Raw genomic sequence first — 22,074 nt, 5'->3', positions numbered from 1 at the left:
AGGTAGACTTAACCTTTTACACTTGTCATATATCCCTCACTTTAATAATATATGTGTATTTCTTCTTGCCTGAAGAAATAAAATCTCCTCTTTAATACGTTATCACTTAGTTCCTGTTAGATATACAGGATATAAGATGAACTGAGGAGGAAAAGATCCTAAGGAAGGAAAAAGGGTGATGATGGGAGAATCTTCAAAAACCAATTTGGTATTTGTGAATTATTCACACACTGTGGATTGAACCTTTCCATGTTATTCTTCGCATTTATGATCTTCACCCTTTTCTATGCCTCTAGCCACTGCCTCGTTTTAGATGTCTGATAAAGATCTTAAATGCCAATACTCTGGGCACGGAAGACCACACGATGGCATGCACATAAGCTTTAAAGTGACAATTCAAAGGTAAAGGTGATACTAAAAGAGTAGAATCACCTTATTATTAATGTGAACCCCATTATAATGCAAATATAGTAGTTCTGAGTAATCTTATCCTTCAAAATTCAAAGTAGCATCGTTTGACAGTTAAACGTGATAGGAGAAATAACTACATTATAATGAAAGTAATCAATGTCTCAAATCTGCCTATTTGCATGCCAAATGAATGAATAAAAATCTAGGGTGGGGAAAAGGGAAAAATATTTTAAAATTCCAAATACAAGGGACCAGAACTGTTTATGTAAAAAGAGTTAAATATCTGATATCACATAATTAGCTTATGAATTCCTTCTTTCTAATTCTTATTCTACATTAAGTACAACTTTCTGGAAGCCCAAATGGTAGACCAGGTAATTGGTTATGCTTGACGTGAATATATAAAGATAATACATAAAACACCCAAGGAAAGCAGATTATCACAGTAAACCCTAGTTTAGAAAATTACTTTTTTCAGGAATCCTTTCTTACCCCAAGCCTGGGTTAATTGGTTCTCATATATAATTCTGTCAGAGTCTCTACTACCTCCATCAAAGCCTTTGTCATACTATTTGGTAATTGTCTTTATATTAATCTTCATCCCTACCAAATGTTGAGACATAGAAGCATAGAAATCTCATGGGCTTCCTCATCAATATGTCTATTATGTTTGGCACATAGAGATCAGTCAATTAAAATTTGAATGAACAAGCAAATTCATATTCCAAAGCTACTTAACCGAAGCCACAAATAAAACAAAATCTCCAGACTTAGATTGAAAATAATAAAAACTTTGTTTTAATTCAAAAACATTGTCAAGGGCATATTCTAGTGGCTGGAAATACAAACTGCAGTAAGATCAGATCCTTGCTCTTCAAAAGCTCACAATCTCAGGCAAGGGACAGATACCTAGACAGAAAATTACAACATGCTCTGGTAAGTGCTGTGGTAGAGATGAACACAGCATGCTCTGAATGGAGAAAGGAAGGGACCCAACATATTTTATAGGGGCAAAGAAATACTTCAAGACGGACCTCCTGGAAAAGTTGACTTTAAAGATGAACTCTCAATTCCTATTGTAATTATAGTTACAATAGGAGTTAATCATGTAGGTTGAAGGAGTGTATTTCAGACAAAGAAGAAGATACAAACCATCTGGAGAGGGGGAAGAATAGATACAGTGAGGGGTACAAATAGGAGATCGGATGCTCTGGAAGGTACTTAGTTTAATTAACTGAACTGGCCTAGCGGGATACCAAGCCAAGCATCTTTTCTACTGTCAGGGATAAGTCATACTTTACCCATGTATATTATATCAGTAGTTATGTAGCATCCATTATAATGTAGTTATTCCTCTCTCTTATTACACTTAACTGTCATACTATCCTATTTTGAATTTTGAAAAATGAGACTACTCAGAACAACTATATTTACATCATAATTGGGTCTACAGTAAATTTCACTGAGTGAAATCATATTAAAATATTTTAAACGATTCTTTCGAAGTGTGTTCTCAGACCAGGCACAGCAGCAGCATCTGGGAACTTGTTAGAACTGAAATTACTTGTGACCCATCCCACAGCTACTGAATCAGAAAGTTTAAGGGTAGGGCTGAAAAACTTGTGTTATAATATGTTCTCCGGGTGATTTTTGTACACACTCAACTTTGACAACCACTGTATTAAATGAACACTAGAGCAGCTTTGTAGGAAATTTTGCCAATTTGTTGTTATTAATGCTGTTAGTGGTGGTGATTTGTAGTGGTGATGGAGGTGGTAGGTACAGTGTTACGAAAAGGCTCTGTCTTGGTGAATCCTCTTTGGATTTTAGACATTGGTATCTTTATGTGAGGATTTTTTGTATTTGTTTTCCTGTATTCCTTAGAGAATCCAGGACTTTCTCCTCATATCCTTTTAATCACCTATGTTCTAGAATGATGGAAAGTGAAAGTCTTATAATGTTCTGGGGATAGGAATTACTCTATTCCAATGTTAGAGAGTTCAAATTAAGACATTAGTGTAATGTTTTCTTAGAATTTGTGAGATTTTCTCCATTGTGACTCTGCAGTTTTGATAAGAAAGGAGAAAAAATTTTTGATCTAGCCTAGATGCATTGGAGATTTATTTTGCTTACAAGTAGAAGCTACTTGAATTTTACATTTTAATTATCAGTTAGTTGATAAGTACTTTAATTACCCAGTTGTTATTCAGAACCACCATTGGTTCTTACATTACTAATTAAAGATGAGTTTGGAAACACCTGTCAGTGTCTTCAAACGTCTGTAGAATGAAATAAAATATTTATTTTTCTTCTACTTTTATTCTGGTTAGAAGAATTAATCAGAGGCAACTTTCCTTTTTATAAAGTTTCCTACAAACTGTTGACATCGCTGCCACTGGTATAGGTAGTGACTTTGAAGATTTGTGGTAGGTGAAGTTCTGGATTTCTAAAACTATATAATTGGGAGCTCAGCTAGCACAACTGTGCACACTGAAAGAGAGTTTCAGAGAAACTTCCCTTTATCCCAGCAGGAATCGCCATGCCATGGAAAAGTTTCACTGAATAAACAAGTTAACCAGAAAGTTCTGTTGAACATACACTACATTTTTCAAGCATTGCAGTTAAATGAAATTCTGTAGTGCTTCCTATTTCACACTAAGTGGGAAAGAATTTCAAGTTTGACTATTTTAATCACCTAATTCTTATTAAGACTAGACTGGTACCATCCCATTAGAATATTGTCCAATATTCATTATAATGGTATGGATTTGCAATAATTCTAAATCATTTCTTTTCAAAGTACATTCTTCAGAACAGTAGTTCTTCATTTGTGTGTGTGTGTGTGTGTGTGTTGTGGATAGGGGTGCAGAGGTATGGGGATAGTTCAGAGATAGAATATGTTTGGTTAATGCACCATACAATAGATCCCTGTTGGAGATACATAAGAAATAATAACATTTCAAAGACTTTAATACGTTCTGAAGTTTGTTTAATAGAAGCGTCCAACACTTTTTTGAATATGAGTCCTTTAACTCTAAAAGTAACTGCTATAAGCACATCTTTTAAAATGTTCTTCTAAAAAGTTTTCCATTAGAGTTGATGGGTTTTTTAATCATTTTTTTTTGTTTCTTTCTTTTATACTGCAGGTTCTTATTAGTCATCAGTTTTATACACATGAGTGTATACATGTCAATCCCAATTGCTCAATTCAGCACACCACCATCCACACCCCACCGCGGTTTTCCCCCTTTGGTGTCCATACATTTGTTCTCTACATCTGTGTCTCAACTTCTGCCCGGCAAACCGGTTCATCTGTACCATTTTTCTAGATTTCACATACATACGTTAATATACGATATTTGTTTTTCTCTTTCTGACTTACTTCACTCTGTATGACAGTCTCTAGATCTATCCACGTCTCAACAAATGACACAATTTCGTTCCTTTCTGAGGCTGAGTAATATTCCATTGTATATATGTACCACACTTCTTTATCCATTCGTCTGTCGATGGGCATTTAGGTTGCTTCCATGTCTTGGCTATTGTAAATAGTGCTGCAATGAATATTGTGGTACATGACTCTTTTTGAATTATGGTTTTCTCTGGGTATATGCCCAGTAGTGGGATTGCTGGATCATATGGTAATTCTATTTTTAGTTTTTTAAGGAACCTCCATACTGTTCTCCATAGTGGCTGTATCAATTTACATTCCCACCAACAGTGCAAGAGGGTTCCCTTTTCTCCACACCCTCTCCAGCATTTGTTGTTTGTAGATTTTCTGATGATGCCCATTCTAACTGGTGTGAGGTGATGCCTCATTGTAGTTTTGATTTGCATTTCTCTAATAATTAGTGATGGTGAGCAGCTTTTCATGTGCTTCTTGGCCATCTGTATGTCTTCTTTGGAGAAATGTCTATTTAGGTCTTCTGCCCATTTTTGGATTGGATTGTTTGTTTCTTTAATATTGAGCTGCATGAGCTGTTTACATATTTTGGAGATTAATCCTTTGTCCGTTGATTCATTTGCAAATATTTTCTCCCATTCTGAAGGTTGTCTTTTCGTCTTGTTTATGGTTTCCTTTGCTATGCAAAAGCTTTGAAGTTTCTTTAGGTCCCATTTGTTTATTTTTGTTTGTATTTCCATTACTCTAGGAGGTGGATCAAAAAAAATCTTGCTGTGATTTATGTCAAAGAGTGTTCTTCCTATGTTTTCCTCTAAGAGTTTTATAGTGTCCGGTCTTACATTTAGGTCTCAAATCCATTTTGAGTTTATTTTTGCTTATGGTGTTAGGGAGTGTTCTAATTTCATTCTTTTACATCTAGCTGTCCAGTTTTCCCAGCACCACTTATTGAAGAGACTGTCTTTTCTCCATTGTATATCTTTGCCTCCTTTGTCATAGGTTAGTTGACCATAGGTGCGTGGATATATCTCTGGGCTTTCTATCGTGTTCCATTGATCTATGTTTCTGTTTTTGTGCCAGTACCATATTGTCTTGATTACTGTAGCTTTGTAGTATAGTCTGAAGTCAGGGAGTCTGATTCCTCCAGCTCCGTTTTTCTTTCTCAAGACTGCTTTGGCTATTCGGGGTCTTTTGTGTCTCCATACAAATTTTAAGATGATTTATTCTAGTTCTGTAAAAAAATGCCATAGGTAATTTGATAGGGATTGCATAGAATCTGTAGATTGCTTTGGGTAGTATAGTCATTTTCACAATATTGATTCTTCCAATCCAAGAAAATGGCATATCTCTCCATCTGTTGGTATCATCTTTAATTTCTTTCATCAGTGTCTTATAGTTTTCTGCATACAGGTCTTTTGTCTCCCTAGGTAGCTTTATTCCTAGGTATTTTATTCTTTTTGTTGCACTGGTAAATGGGAGTGTTTCCATAATTTCTCTTTCAGATTTTTCATCATTAGTGTATAGGAATGCAAGAGATTTCTGTGCATTAATTTTGTATCCTGCAACTTGACCAAATTCATTGATTAGCTCTAGTAGTTTTCTGGTGGCATTTTTAGGATTCTCTATGTATAATATCATGCCATCTGCAAAGAGTGACAGTTTTACTTCTTCTTTTACAATTTGTATTCCTTTTATTTCTTTTTCTTCTCTGATTGCCGTGGCTAGGACTTCCAGAACTATGTTGAATAATAGTGGTGAGAGTGGGCATCCTTGTCTCGTTCCTGATCTTAGAGGAAATGCTTTCAGTTTTTCACCATTGAGAATGATGTTTGCTATGGGTTTGTCATATATGGCCTTTATTATGTTGAGGTAGGTTCCCTCTATGCCCACTTTCTGGAGAGTTTTTATCATAAATGGGTGTTGAATTTTGTCGAAACCTTTTTCTGCATCTATTGAGATGATCATATGGTTTTTATTCTTCAGTTTGTTGATATGGTGTATCACATTGATTGATTTGCATATATTGAAGAATCCTTGCGTCCCTGGGATAAATCCCACTTGATCGTGGTGTATGATCCTTTTAATGTGTTGTTGGATTCTGTTTGCTAGTATTTTGTTGAGGATTTTTGCATCTATATTCATCAGTGATATTGGTCTGTAATTTTCTTTTTTTCTACTGTCTTTGTCTGGTTTTGGTATCAGGGTGATGGTGGCCTCATAGAATGCGTTTGGGAGTGTTCCTTCCTCTGCAATTTTTTGGAAGAGTTTGACAAGGATGGGTGTTAGCTCTTCTCTACATGTTTGATAGAATTCACCTGTGAAGCCATTTGGTCCTGGACTTTTGTATGTTGGAAGATTTTTAATGACAGTTTCAACTTCATTACTTGTGATTGGTCTGTTCATATTTTCTATTTCTTCCCGGTTCAGTCTTGGAAGGTTATACCTTTCTAAGAATTTGTCCAGTTCTTCCAGGTTGTCCATTTTATTGGCATAGAGTTGCTTGTAATAGTCTCTTAGGAGGCTTTGTATTTCTACGGTGTCTGTTGTAACTTCTCCTTTTTCATTTCTAATTTTATTGATTTGAGGCCTCCCGCTCTTGATGAGCCTGGCTAATGGTTTATCAATTTTGTTTATCTTCTCAAAGAACCAGCTTTTTTTTGATCTTTGCTATTGTTTTCTTTGTTTCTATTTCATTTATTTCTGCTCTGATCTTTATGATTTCTTTCCTTCTGTTAACTTTGGGTTTTGTTTGTTCTTCTTTCTCTAGTTCCTTTAGGTGTAAGCTTAAATTGTTTGCTTGAGATTTTTCTTGTTTCTTGACGTAGGCTTGTATAGCTATAAACTTCCCTCTTTAGAACTGCTTTTGCTGCATCCCATAGGTTTGGATTGTCATGTTTTCATTGACATTTGTCTCTAGGTATTTTTTGATTTCCTCTTTGATTTCTTCAGTGATCTCTTAGTTATTTAGTAATGTATTGTTTAGCCTCCATGTGTTTGTGTGTTTTACGATTTTTTCCCTGTAATTCATTTCTAATCTCATAACGTTGTGGTCAGAAAAGATGCTTGATATGATATCAATTTTCTTAAATTTACTGCAGCTTGATTTGTGACCCAAGATGTGATCTATCCCAGAGAATGTTCTATGCGCACTTGAGAAGAAAGTGTAATCTGCTGCTTTTGGGTGGAATGTCCTATAAATATCAATTAAATCTTTCTGGTCTATTGTGTCATTTAAAGCTTGTGTTTCCTTATTTATTTTCATTTTGGATGATCTGTCCATTGGTGTAAGTGAGGTGTTAAAGTCCCCCACTATTATTGTGTTACTGTCGATTTCCTCTTTTATAGCTGTTAGCAGTTGCCTTATGTATTGAGGTGCTCCTATGTTGGATGCATATATATTTATAATTGTTGTATCTTCTTCTTGAATTGATCCGTTAATCATTATGTAGTGTCCTTCCTTGTCTCTTGTAACATTCTTTATTTTAAAGTCTGTTTTATCTGATACAAGTATAGCTACTCCAGCTTTCTTTTGATTTCCACTTGCATGGAATATCTTTTTCCATCCCCTCACTTTCAGTCTGTATGTGTCCCTGGGTCTGAAGTGGGTCTCTTGTAGACAGCATATAGATGGGTCTTGTTTTTGTATCCATTCAGCCAGCCTGTGTCTTTTGTTTGGAGCATTTAATCCATTCACGTTTAAGGTAATTATCGATATGTATGTTCCTATGACCATTTTTTTAATTGTTTTGGGTTTGTTTTAGTAGGTCCTGTTCTTCTCTTGTGTTTCCCACTTAAAGAAGTTCCTTTAGCATTTATTGTAGAGCTGGTTTGGTGGTGCTGAATTCTCTTAGCTTTTGCTTGTCTGTAAAGCTTTTGTTTCTCCATTGAATCTGAATGATATCCTTGCTGGGTAGAGTAATCTTGGTTATAGTTTCTTACCTTTCGTCCCTTTAAGTATATCATGCCACTCCCTTCTGGCTTGTAGAGTTTCTGCTGAGAAATCAGCCGTTAACCTTATGGGAGTTCCCTTGTATGTTATTTGTTGTTTTTCCCTTGCTGCTTTCAGTAATTTTTCTTTGTCTTTAATTTTTGCCAATTTGATTACTATGTGTCTCAGCATGTTTCTACTTGGGTTTATCCTGTATTGGACTCGCTACACTTCCTGCACTTGGGTGGCTATTTCCTTTCCCATGTTAGGGAAGTTTTCGACTATAATCTCTTCAAATATATTCTCGTGTCCTTTCTCTCTTCTCCTTCTGGGACCCCTATAATGCGAATGTTGTTGCATTTAATGTTGTCCAAGAGGTCTCTTAGGCTGTCTTCATTTCTTTTCATTCTTTATTCTTTAGTCTGTTCCACAGCAGTGAATTCCACCATTCTGTCTTCCAGATCACTTATCCGTTCTTCTGCCTCAGTTATTCTGCTATTGATTCCTTCTAGTGTAGTATTCATTTCAGTTATTGTATTGTTCATCTCTGTTTGTTTGTTCTTTAATTCTTCTAGGTCTTTGTTAATCATTTCTTGCATCTTCTCAATCTTTGCCTCCATTCTTTTTCCAAGGTCCTGGATCATCTTCACTATCATTATTCTGAATTCTTTTTCTGGAAGGTTGCCTATCTCCACTTCATTTAGTTTTTTTTCTGTGGTTTTATGTTGTTCCTTCATCTGGTACATAGCCCTCTGCCTTTTCATCTTGTCTATCTTTCTGTGAATGTGGTTTTTGTTCCACAGACTGCAGGATTTTAGTTCTTGTTGCTTCTGCTGTCTGCCCTCTGGTGGATGAGGCTATCTAAGAGGCTTGATGGGAGGGACTGGGGGTGGGTCTTTTTATCATTATTAAAAGAAAAGTCATTTTCAAATTCAGACCTAAAGACTAATTAGATGAGGTTATGAAGTAGAATAAATATTTTACTTTTCTTCTCCATAAAATTCCTTAAAAATATTTTGATATAAAATATACTGTCCACACCAAAGAACAACTGTTCCCATTCATATATAAATTTCTGTTTCCCACATACAGCACAGTATGTCAGTGTGCTCTTAAATATAAAAGGTAGGATTGTGCCTTGTTCTAAACAGCAGAAACATACATGAGAGATTATCTTGCTGTGAGACCATACTATATTTCAATAATTTTTGAGCCATTATATTTATAGTGTAACATTTATAAACTGGGAAGCATGGCGAAGGACACTGATAATTTAGCAAACATTTATTAAGTATCTACTATGTTCCAGCAACTGTACTGCCCCCTGGGTTTACAGTGGTTCTTGCTCTTTGGGGGCTTATGGTAGAGCTCTTACTTAATTAAGCTGGCTTTCTTAGGGTTGACTAGCTCAGAATTTCCTTTATTTAATCTAATTTTAAGGAAGTATAACTATATTTATTGATCATGTGCTTTTATGTTAGAACTAGTTTATTTCCATAAACAATCTTGTGAGATATATATTCCTATTCTACTTATAGCTATGGAAATAAAAGCTATGAGAATTTAAGATATAAATAATCAGAGTAGAAACAGATTTTAAATCCAGGTTGTTCCAGTTTGTAGTTTTCTCTACTAAATTATACTGCTCGTATTGCCAAACACTGTGTAAGTTTTTACTTAGAAAAAAATAGGTATTTCTGAAGAAAAAAAATAGAAATTCTGTGTTATCTGTTCAGGTATCTAACATAGAGCTCTAGGAGCTATAAAGTCAGAATTTGGTTGTGTTTTGACTCTGTTCCTAACTTGCTCTGTGACCCAAGGCAGATTTCTTTTATTTCTTTAAATTTTTGTCCCACTTAAAAAACATATTATTGAAGTTAAATATAAATATGAAAAAAGGCACCAATCATATGTGTTACAACTTGATGCCCTTTTAGAACATGAACACATCTGTACAAACAACACTCAGATGATTACAAGCCCCTTACAACACCCAGATGATTACAAGCCCCTTAGATTACAAGCCCCTTAGAAACACCCAGATGATTACAAGCCCCTTAGAAGCTCCTCCCACCCAGTCTTGTACTCCCCTCTGATTACTACTCATGCCAAGGATAATTACTCTCCTAACTTATAACAGCAGAAATTAGATTTTTGTATAAGTGAAAGCATACAATCTGCATACAATATGCATTCTTTAGTGTTTGGCATATTTCACTCAACCTTATGCTTGTGAGATACGTCCATAATTTTACAGGTAATGAGATTCATTCTCACTGTTGTAAAGATGATATAATTTATTTATCCATCCTGATATTAATGGGTTTTGGGGGTAATTTCTAGTTTGGGAAAATTATGAAGAGCGCTCTTTGAGCCATCTCACGTATGTCTTTTGGAAAATATTTCTGCTGTTAGATATTAAAAGAGTAAAATTGTTAGGTCATAGTATTCCATATATCTGCTTTGGTAAGTATGTTTTTACCAATGTGCACTCCCACCCAAAGTGTTTAAGAGCTCTTCTTGGGCTTCCCTGGTGGCGCAGTGGTTGAGAATCTGCCTGCTAGTGCAGGGGACATGGGTTCGAACCCTGGTCTGGGAGCATCCCACATGCCGCGGAGCAACTGGGCCCGTGAGCCACAATGGCTGAGCCTGCGCATCTGGAGCCTGTGCCCTGCAACGGGAGGGGCCGCGATAGTGAGAGACCCACGCACCACGATGAAGAGTGGCCCCCGCTTGCCGCAACTAGAGAAAGCCCTCACACGAAACGAAGACCCAACACAGCTAAAAATAAATAAATAAACAAACAAACAAACAAATAAATAAAGAGTAGCTATTAATTAAAAAAAAAAGAGCTCTTCTTGTTCCACATCTCCACTGATAATTAGCATTTTCCTTAATTTTTTTTTCCTCTTTAGTTATTGTAGTGTGCACATGCTCATTGTGATTTTCTCATTTAATTTTATTTAATTGGAATTTTCCTCATAAATAATGAAGGTAAATCTCTTCCCATCTGTTTGTTATCCCTCTGAATGTGCTTTCTGTGAATTATTTGTCTTTGACATATATCCATTGGGCTGTCTTTTTCTTATTGATATTTAGGAAAAATATTTAATATATTCTAAATACAATTATAAATATCTCTCCCACTCTGTACATACACCCTTTAAATATGAAATAAAGCATCTGTCCTACTTTTCCAGACTAATTTTGAAGGAATACAAAGTAATTGAAATTGAGTCAAAAATCACTTGACAAAGTATTATGAAATAAGTATTAGAAGATTGATGTTACATAGAATTTCATGACTACTTTGTCAAAAGTCTTTATTGTTTAGAAGTCTAATATTTCATATTGGCCCTCAGTAGGCATTTATCACTGAGCATCTCAAATATCAGGTAGAAATCATGCCTCTCAGAAATTTACCCCAAGTTTGAGCTGCCAGTCACAACTAATGAGGGCAGCTATTAATTCAACCTTAAAATTCATCTTTAGAACTGAAGCAATTCATTCTTTGATATGAAGTTGCCATAAGCAGTACATTTCACCCGTTATTATCTTTCCATGTTTTAATTTGGAAAGATTGTCTAATGATGTCTTTTTTTCCCTGTGGTTTAGTTTTCATTTTTGGCATTTTGTTTTCCTGTTAATATCCACTGAATAGGATGATCTACCTGTATGCCCTTGCTACCAGCTTAAGGATTTCACTGGAAACCTATTCTGAAGGAAATATCCTAAGCAAGTGTATGAAAAGTAACATCGTATTTACTTTACAAGCAAAATCTCATATATAACATTATATTAATTAAGATCAATTAGGAACCTATTTGTTTTATCTCATTATTAGCCTAACATGAGAGTCTTTTTAAAATGTAAGTGCCACCAAGCAATTAATTTCCTTGAATCTGAGTACTATGATGATAAGACAATGGTGCTGTGGTGGAGATAGTTTTGTGAAACTTTATAAACCTATGCTGTGAGTCTTTCCTTAGAGCCTTCCGATTCTATGGCAGCAAAAATTTTATGTGGATCACATCATTCATTTGCAAATAGCTTTTCTGGAATTACGTGACTCAAACTCAGTAAGATGTTGCTTTCACCTACATGCAAAAAATCTTCATATTTAGCCTAAATCCAGGTAGACTATATATGAGTTACTATTTTAAATGTCTTGTGCATTTTTATTGTTTTAAAAATGTATTAGTTTTAAACGGTCAGGCAACATGCTCAATGTCTTATGTATCATAAATAATTTTGTCATCTTTGTATGAGGATTTTTTCTCAAATGAACGTTTTCTACAGGGAAATACAAAATCTGGGTGATTAAAGCTATTTCTCTTTTCTAAAGAAACATTTTTTTTAAATAATATAGAATGATAGCAGAATATTTGAAAAATAGAAGTTAAAACCTAAGAGAAAATACAAATATCCATAATCTCACATTTAGCAATAACCAGTAATAATATTTTGATTTGTATTTTCCCTTCATTTTATGTTTATCTACATTTATACATACCCACATAGGCACACATATACATACACAGATACAAGGCTTTAAAACAATGTGTAGTGAGTTAAAAAAATGAGTTTATACAGTTATAACTTTAAAACAATTTGGAAAAGTTTACCACTATATCCAATAGTATGCTGAAGCTGGCTTCTAGTGGCTCTTGAGACCCTATAGTTTGCATTTTTTCCCTCCAACTCTGAATTTAGTGATATCATGTTGATAGACTGAAATCATTCATGGTGGTAGTGTTTATGCCATGGAAATAGACATGTGCTAGCTACAGATGAGAGAGTTGGTTATTAAACATTCACCATCACATCATACTTCCTCATGTAATTAAGTTTTCTGTGACATTTATACTTTTTTTTAAACATCTTTATTGGAGTATAATTGCTTTACAATGTTGTGTTAGTTTCTGCTGTATAACAAAGTGAATCAGCTATACATATACATATATCCCCATATCCCCTCCCTCTTGCATCGCCCTCCCACCCTCCCTATCCCACCCCTCTACGTGGTCACAAAGCACCGAGCTGATCTCCGTGTGCTATGTGGCTGCTTCCCACTAGCTATCTATTTTACATTTGGTAGTGTATATATAGGACATTTATACTTTACTTTCTTCTGTTGTCATAGGAATGGGAGGTAGTAATGACAGCATGTGATTAAAGTAGGAGAGAACAAGAAGGGAATTTTGAAATTTCTATGGGAGGAAAATAAACTGAGCAGAAGCCATAAAATGTTGCAATGAAAAGTCTTTTGAGCCAGTTAATCCTGAGGTTTTTAATGTTCTCTGAGTTTGATCAATAAGAGATTCATACTTTAGCACTTGGTTATCTTTGCTTTCTGCAGTTCTCTCAAAGCTTCATGGGTATTATTTATATCTCACCAAGACTGTAAACTCTTGGTTCTGCTTATTTTATGTTTCCTTCCTAGCATAATACCCAATGTGTATTCGTTGCTCTATAAACTTCTGTATGTAAACAAATAGCTTCTTTTAAATAAAACCATATTTTATCAAATGAAACGTAAGACAACATCAGGAAATGAGAAAAAAAAAATAGTTCTCTGGAGTTTGATACTTGGTTCAGCTAGCTGGGATCAGATAAATTTTAGGATGCATGAGATTGAAAGTAAGAGTAAACCAACATCATGCTTTTAAAAAGTGGAAGGGAGATTTACTCAATACTCAAATAAGAGTATGTGGATATATATTTATATTTACATTACCTTTTATGCCCCAAGAGCTATAAAAGTTCATATGATGTCATAAATACCTGTTCAGTCTCTCATTCTGCCTCTTCTCATATGTAAATGTGCTCTCCCTATGAGTTTGAAAGATAGTTTTCAGCAGGTTCAAGAAATGACCCATCCCTAGTTAAGATTCAGAATAAAGAGTATCTTACTTGTCCCAATCTCAATAAAAATTTCTAAAATTAAAAATTCACTGTGATTGGACTGCCTTACATCCTAATCACACCCTTGAATCAGTCCTGATAGACATGGGGATGAGCCTAGGTTTAGGTCTACATGTAAAACCCTGCTCAGACAACTGGACATAACCCTAAAGGAAGTCTAAGGTTTTAAGAAAGGAGATTGGGTGTAAAATAGAATTATCTACTCAAGTAATAAGTCCTATAGCTTCTCTGTACTTCAGATTTCTCATCTTTAAAGTAGAAGTAATGAAACTCAAAAGGATTTTAAAGTGTCTAGCACAGTGGCCGGACCAATGTAGTGGTCAATTAAAATTATTTCCATCTCCCAATCAGATGCTGTGTGAAACAGCTGTCAAAATTTTACTAATTGATTTAACAAACAAAATATTAAGAAATTGAATCCAGTGAGATAATGATGGAACAATGTATCATGACTAAGTATTTTTTTAACTTTTTATTTTATATTGGAATATAGGTGATTAACAATGTTGTGGGGTTTTTTTCACATAATGAAAGTTTACAAGTTGGCTGGGCTTAAGCCATGCTGCAGTTACAAACTGCAAAAACCTTAGGGGCATAATACAACAGAGGTGTCTTTATTGCTAAGATCAGTCTGATATAGGTCAAGTGTTTTCTCTCCCAAATAGTAATTCAGAAACCCAAGCTATTTGCATCCTGTGGCCCTCAGTTCACCCTGGCTTTATCCGGCCAGCAGTAATAGACATGAAATGTAAGTGTGACTTAGAGATAACCTGGAGGATCAATTAGTATGTGTTATGACCATGTCTGGAATATTATGAATCATTTATGCCCATATTCCATTTGCCAGAAATTAGTCATGTGGTCTCAACTGCAAGGAAGGCTGGGAAATAGCCTTCCTTGTGTCCAAGAAGAAGAAATGATACGGTGAGTATCTAGCCAGTCTCTACCATAGTCCCCTGTACATCCTTCTAAATCCTATCCAAACCAAATCTCTTCCTTCCATACATGTAAGTAGTTACCCCTTCACAATGATGACAGCTCCAAATTCTATCCAGGCCCTGAACGGTGCTGCTCAGTCCTCTTCATAAGGCCTGGGTTTAGTTAGTGGCCTAGGGACTGGCAACCTATGAAATAAAGATAAATGAAAATGAAACTGATCTGCCCTCCACGTCATATATTTCAATATAACATGGTGAAACCGGGTGAGGATAATGACAATAAATCTTTCCATTCAAAAACTGGAAGAATGAGAAGAATTAAGCAGTCATTGGTCCATGGAAATTTGAATAGCTTAACTCCTGCTCTTGAAGATTAGATACTGAAGGACAGATAACAAAGCCTGCTTAAGTTTCAAATACTCAACGGCTTTTTAAGCTTCAGGTATATAGTTTATCTGGCAATACAGTTCCCTCAACTAGACAGTAGCTTTCCGATGTATTTAAATCTACTCAGCTTCATATAATGAAACTATACCCAGAGATCTTTCCTAGACACAATTCTCATATCCAGTTTATTTCTGTGCTTTCTCACTCCCATGCCTCTCCTCTTTCTCAAATTGAATGGGAAGACACGGTCCCTAATTTGATGTGTTCTCTGAGTCACTGAGAAGTTTCACTGGGTCTCAGTGAAACCCCTCAGTCTTTTAATCCCATTCCTTACATTTGTAGTCTGAGAAACTCTCTGTTCCTGTACTCCTCATTCACTTTCATCTATGTTTGAAAACTGACCCATTCTTTCCTGGGAGTTTTCTTCATTCCTGCAGTATCTTCCCAAATGGGCACAATAAAAACCAACACCAAATATTTGCATTCTAGTCTCAGTTCTCTTTTTTTAGAACTGCCGTGTGGGGCAAAGACGTGTTGATCTGTGGCAACACTTTTACCAAAGCTTTGACTGTGAATACCATTGGTTGACATATTTACAACTTCTTATATTCTTTTAAATGACTGCTGACCAACTGATAAGCAAATGCTATTTAATTCAGGCTTTTCTGAAAGCAACACCACATCTCGTGCCAAATTTTCTGTTAGTCAGAGTAGGCAGTCGATGGTGGAGTCGTAAATTCTGAAGGCTTAGTGGCTTATCAGGGAGCTTATTTCTCACGTTGAAATCTGAGGCAGACCAGGGGGCTGTCTTCCAAGTGGTGATGCTAGAACCCAAGCTGCTTACGTGTTATGTCTCCATCATGTTGAGGCCCAGGGTCAGCTCGTGTCATCCACCAGGCTGACAGGGCGGGGGTGGGGGTGGGATTTGGTGGTGGTGGGAGAGGAACTGGACGAGACATTCTGCTCCTAGACCTGGAAGCAGCACATTATCACTTCTGTCCACGTTCTCTTGGCCTGAACCCAGCCGTATAACCTAAGAACAAAAGAGGCTGGGAAATGTGGTCTTTCTCTGTTTCCATGAGACAAAATGGGACCAGTGAGCATCTAGCCAGTCTTTTCAATAACAAGAAAGAAAGACCATTCTCAAAAAATCAGTTCAATACCATTCAATGATAGTATGCCAAATAGGAATTCTAGAACAAGCAAATTTGTGTGTGTGCATGTGTATGAGAGTATGCACCTGCATATGAGCATTCATGCATTTGTGTGGGTATTGTGGACATTTAATTCCTTGGCAGTTGCTGATCTTGTCACTGGCTACCTCTGCAATGTTGTTATTCCAAAAGAGGAGGCTTGATTCCAACATAGACAAACAGATATGGCTTTCAAAGTTGTCCAACAGCCGCAGGCTAAAGGCTTTAGCTACATAATTTCACAGAGTCATCAGTAATCTTTATGCTTGCCATGCCTGCGATTGTCAAGCAGAACTTCTGAGGGTGAGATAACACTCTTATTACATGGAAATACCCGGGGATGCAAAGAAAGAAATCAGGGAATTTCCGGTGATGTCTTCAGTGCTTCTGGAGGACCTGCTGCTCTTTTTCTGTTTACTCAGTCAGAATACTCGTCTAGGCTCTAGGGTTTCTTCGTTGTCCTTTTTGACAGGGCTCAGTCTTTTATTTTTAAATGTGTGTTTCCTTTTAAAATAAAGAATAAAAGAGATGCATCTCTGGTTTAAAAAGTCATCAGTTAATAAGTGATGATTAAGCGCCTTTGTCACTCAGCTATTAGTCACGTATTTTCTCATGTTTAACAAAAATGGAATTTTCCCCATTAGTTATGAGTGACCTTTAACGAAAATAATTATCTCCCTTATACGGTTGTATTAGCAGTTGAAAGTTCTATTTTAGCCCTTTTCTATGAAACCAGCAGGATGGAGTCAATTTCTTAAGATGAACCAGTTTGTCTTAACCTTGTCAAACAGAGCAGACTCGATTGCCTTTTCATTAATAAAATAAGCACCTGTGTTGTTGAGAGCAGCAATGTGGTGGTTCTGTCCACCTTTATTTTCTTCTCCATAACACAAAGCTTCCACAGTTCTGAATCATCCCATCGGTGCCCGTTCCTAGATAGAATGACAGTTGGGTAGATCACCCTAAATCAGTTCTCACTTGTCCTAATGGTTCAGAGTTGGCAGACCAGTGATTGAATCCTAGCTATGTCTCGTACAGGCAGCCAGAATAACCTTGGGACAATCTCATTACCTCTCTAAGCTAAGGATTTTTCATTTATGAAATGGGGTTAATAACAGTATCACACCTGCAGTATAATAAATACTCAGTGATACTAACTTACATTATTCAACACACATTTTCCTTCTAATCTCATGTAATTCAGTGACAGACTTAAGACTAGGTTTATTTGAAAGAACCGACTACAGATTTATTTGTGAAGTGCTTATTACTATTTACCAGCCCTGGAACATGAGAGAAAAACATTCTCTGCCTTTTAAAAACTTGCAGACCAGTGGAGAAGATGGGTGGGTAACCAGATGATTGCAATATGGTAATTCATGATGTTGAAGTAGAACAAAGGACTTGATGATTCATCTTATTAGTGTAGGTCTGAGAAAACTGCAAAGAGGAGGAAGAATTTACATGAGATGTTGAAGGATGAGTAGGGGCTCACTAGGTGACTGAGGCAAGGACATCTTAAGCATAGAGAACAGCTTGTGCAGGGGCTGGTGGTGTGACAGAGTGAGATGCTGGGGAATTATAAGTCATACACTGTAACATTGTCCATAGACTGTGCGTGTGTATCAGAGTAGCAGGAGATGAAACCCCTTGTGCCATTTAATATACCAAAGTGGTAACATTGAAGGACTTTAAGCTTGAATGAAATCTAATTTGCTGACATTTACTGGCAGCTTTTCTTAGGGAAATCTCCCTTATCTTTATTCCAGGTAAGCAGAGAAAACAAGGGGATGACAAAGGCAGAAAGCTAATCTCCAGCCCTCAGAATCTAGTTTTTGGAATGAAACATGCATTGATAGATTTATTTACATAATAAATATATTTGAGAACATACTGTGGGTGAAAGAATTCACTTAGTACAGTGAAAAACAGGCATCATTCCTGTACTTGAATACTTCTTATCATCATAGTTTCAATTTTACTATATACTATCTTGTAATGTGTTATAGCCTAATTTTTAAGTTAATATGTAATATAGTGTATATACAAACATATATTGATATATAAATTACAAATGTGTATATAATATATATAATGTTTATATCCATATGTATGTATATATATATAAATTTCTATCATCTATTTTTTATCTATCTATCTCTCTGACTAGATATTAAGTTCCCCAACAGCAAGGGCTGTGTATAACATTCTTGTGCATGCCCAACAGTAAATACTCCACAAAAATTGTTAAATATATAAATTTATGAGTTGCAAATAATCACATAGTTAGGAGAGAATGTTTGTCTCTTTCAACCCTGCCATGTCTTTTCCTTGGTTTCTGCCCAGGATTTCTTGTATTATATTTTGCACTTTCCATTATTATTATCTCCTTGCTGTCTAAGAGTCTCATTATGTTGGGCTTGGGGAAGTATAACAATTTAGTAAACATAATAATGATAATACTAACTTTTATTGAGTGCCAACTATATGTTATATTTTGTTGTTTATTAATTTCAGACAGTAGTCTTACAAGGAATTATTGCTATCTTTTTATAGATTACATATCTTCAACCCAGAGAGGTATGCAGTTTACCCAAGACCACACAGCTAATATGCTGCAGGAACCAGGATTCTAATCTATCATAAACTATCTCAGAAACTTTCTTAGTGTATTATTTCAGAGTTTACAAAACACTTATGTGCCTTATTTCATTTAAACCTCACAACTTCTTGCTGTGGTATATAGATACCAGATTTTACAGAGGAAAGAACTGAGACTCAGAGAGGAACAGTGACTTCCTTATGGCATAGAATTGAAAGATGGTAGAAATATTCATTCTATCCACATTTTCTTTTTAGCTACACTCTGGTTATTCCACAAAGCTCAGTTGGATAGACTACTTTACTACTAGAATATTATAGGCGACTCTGGGTATTTGAGTAAATCAAACTCAGCATACAGGTTTAAGGGGAAAAAAATGTAAATAAGTTCTTCACATCAAAACAGAAGTTTACATTAAGGTTAAATAGTTTTAATAAAAACATTTTTTTATTTTAATAGACTCTTCTCATTTAAATACAAATCCATTATAACCATCCACACAGCCCTTTAATGAGAAGCAAATTAAGTTGTTTGAAAACAAACTCAGTAACCTGTGTTTTTCCATTGACCAGTGGCAGAAGGAAGAGAAAGTGATTGTGCCAGGCAGTTGGCTAACTAAAGCTAATGGCATTCAGTCTTGTGAAATGGATATTAATGATTCTACAGTGTTTAACTTGGTTTGCTCTTGATGGACTTTCCACTTCTGAATTAATGTCTGTCTACTCTTGATTAATTTATAGTGATTGTACTTCGAGTCAGTTAATTAATTTCTTTCTAAAGTCAAATAGCATTCATTGTGGTGAAGGCAGTCATTTTGATTTCTCAGAAAAATAGTCCCTAAGTGCCTCAAGTATAGATCTCACAAAGTTAGTAGGAAAAGTTTTTCATTCAGGAAGCCTCCACCAAAGCCAGAGAGGCCTTGTCATAAATCTCATTTAGAATCTTATCCTGTAACTCCGCAGACAGAGCTATTTGAGGTATATGTGGTAGTGTCTGAAACCAAAAACGTTCCCTAGCTTGTATATAAAATATTTTTTAAAATGTCTTGGGAGACCTTCAAGATGGTGGAGGAGTAAAATATGGAGATCACCTTCCTCCCCACAAATACATCTACATGTGGAACAACTCCTACAGAATGCCTGCTGAACGCTGGCAAAAGACCTCAGACTTCCCAAAAGGCAAGAAACTCCCCACGTACCTGGGTAGGGCAAAAGAAAAAAGAAAAAATGGAGACAAAAGAATAGGGATAGGACCTGCACCTTGGGGAGGGAGTTGTGAAGGAGGAAAAGCTTCCATATGCTAGGAAGACCCTTCACTGGCAGAGACGGTGGGTGGGCAAGGGGGAAGCTTCAAAGCCACGGGGGAGAGCGCAGCAACGGGTGCAGAGGGCAAAGCTGAGAGATTCCCACAAAGAGGAGTGGTGCCGACCAGCACTCACCAGCCTGAGAGACTTGTCTGCTCACCCACCGGGGTGGGTTGGGGCTGGGAGCTGAGGCTCCCGCTTCTGAGGTCAGACCCCAGGGAGAGGACTGGGGTTGGCTGTGTGAACACAGCCTGAGGGGGCTAGTGTGCCACAGCTAGGCGGGACGGAGTCCAGGAAAAATTCTGGACCTGCCTAAGAAGCAAGAGACCATTGTTTTGGGCTGTGCAAGGAGAAGAGATTCAGAGCACCACCTAAATGAGCTCCAGAGACGGGTGCGAGCTGCGGCTGTCAGCATAGACACCAGAGACGAGCATGAAACACTAAGGCTGCTGCTGCAGCCAGCAAGAAGCCTCTGTGCAAGCACAGGTCACTACCCACACCACCCCTCCCGGGAGCCTGTGCAGCCCGCCACTGCCAGGGTCCCATGATCCAGGGACAACTTCCCCAGGAGAACACACGGCGCACCTCAGGCTGTTGCAACATCACGATGGCCTCTGCCGCCACAGGCTCGCCCTGCATTCTGTACACCTCCCTCCCACCCGCCCCCAGCCTGAGTGAGCCAGAGCCCCCCTAATCAGCTGCTACTTTAACCCCGTCCTGCCTGGGTGGGGACAGACGCCCTCAGGCAACCTACACGCAGAGGCGGGGCCAAATCCAAAGCTGAACCCCGGGAGTTGTGCGAACAAAGAAGAGAAAGGGAAATCTCTCCCAGCAGCCTCAGGAGCAGCGGATTAAATCTCCACAGTCAACTTGATGTACCCTGCATCTGTGGAATACCTGAATAGACAACAAGCCATCCCAAAATTGATGCGGTGGACTTTGGGAGCCAACTGTAAAATTGGGGTTTCCTTTCTGCTTCTAATTAGTTTCTGTTTTATGTTGATCTTAGTTTAGTATTTAGAGCTTATTATCATTGGTAGATTTCTTTATTGATTTGGTTGCACTCTTCCTTTTTTTTTTAAATATATAAATACTTTTTTTTTCCATTCTCTCTTTTTCTGAGTGTGTATGTGTATGCTTCTTTGTATGACTTAGTCTGTATACCTTTACTTTTACCATTTGTCCTAGGGTTCTGTCTGTCCATTTTTTTGTTTGCTTGTTATCATTGGTGGATTTGTTTTTTGGTTTGGTTGCTCTATTCTTTCTTTCCTTTATTTCTATTTTTATTACTTAAAAAAATTTTTTATTTTTAATAATGATTTTTATGTTTATTTTAGTAACTTTAGTTTTTTATTTTATTTTGTTCTTTCTTTCTTTCTTTTTCTCTCCCTTTTCTCGTGAGCTGTGTGGCTGACAGGGTCTTGGTGTCCTGGCTGGCTGTCAGGCCTGTGGCTCTGACACGGGAGAGCTGAGTACAGGACATTGGTCCAGCAGAGACCTCCCGGCTCCACATAATATCAAACAGTGAAAGCTCTCCCAGAGATCTCCATCTCAACGCTAAGACCCAGCTCCACTCAACGACCAGCAAGCTACAGTGCTGGACACCCTATGCTAAACAACTAGCAAGACAGGAACACAAACCAAACAATAGGAGAGAGGCTGCCTAAAATCATAATAAGGTCACAGACAACCCAAAACACACCACCGGACGTGGTCCTGCCCACCAGAAAGACAAGATCCAGCCTCATCCACCAGAACACAGGCACTAGTCCCCTCCACCAGGAAGCCTACAAAACCCACTTAACCAACCTTAGCCACTAAGGGCAGACACCAAAAACAACGTGAACTACGAACCTGCAGGCTGAGAAAAGGAGACCCCAAACACAGTAAGTTAAGCAAAATGAGAAGACATAGAAACACACAACAGATGAAGGGGCAAGGTAAAAACCCACCAGACAAAAAAAATTGAAGAGGAAATAGGCAGTCT

This window comes from Balaenoptera borealis (genome assembly GCF_965194805.1).
Source record: "Balaenoptera borealis genome assembly, chromosome: 2".
Taxonomy (NCBI): Eukaryota; Metazoa; Chordata; class Mammalia; order Artiodactyla; family Balaenopteridae; genus Balaenoptera; species Balaenoptera borealis.
Note: the sequence above shows the minus strand (reverse complement) of the source record.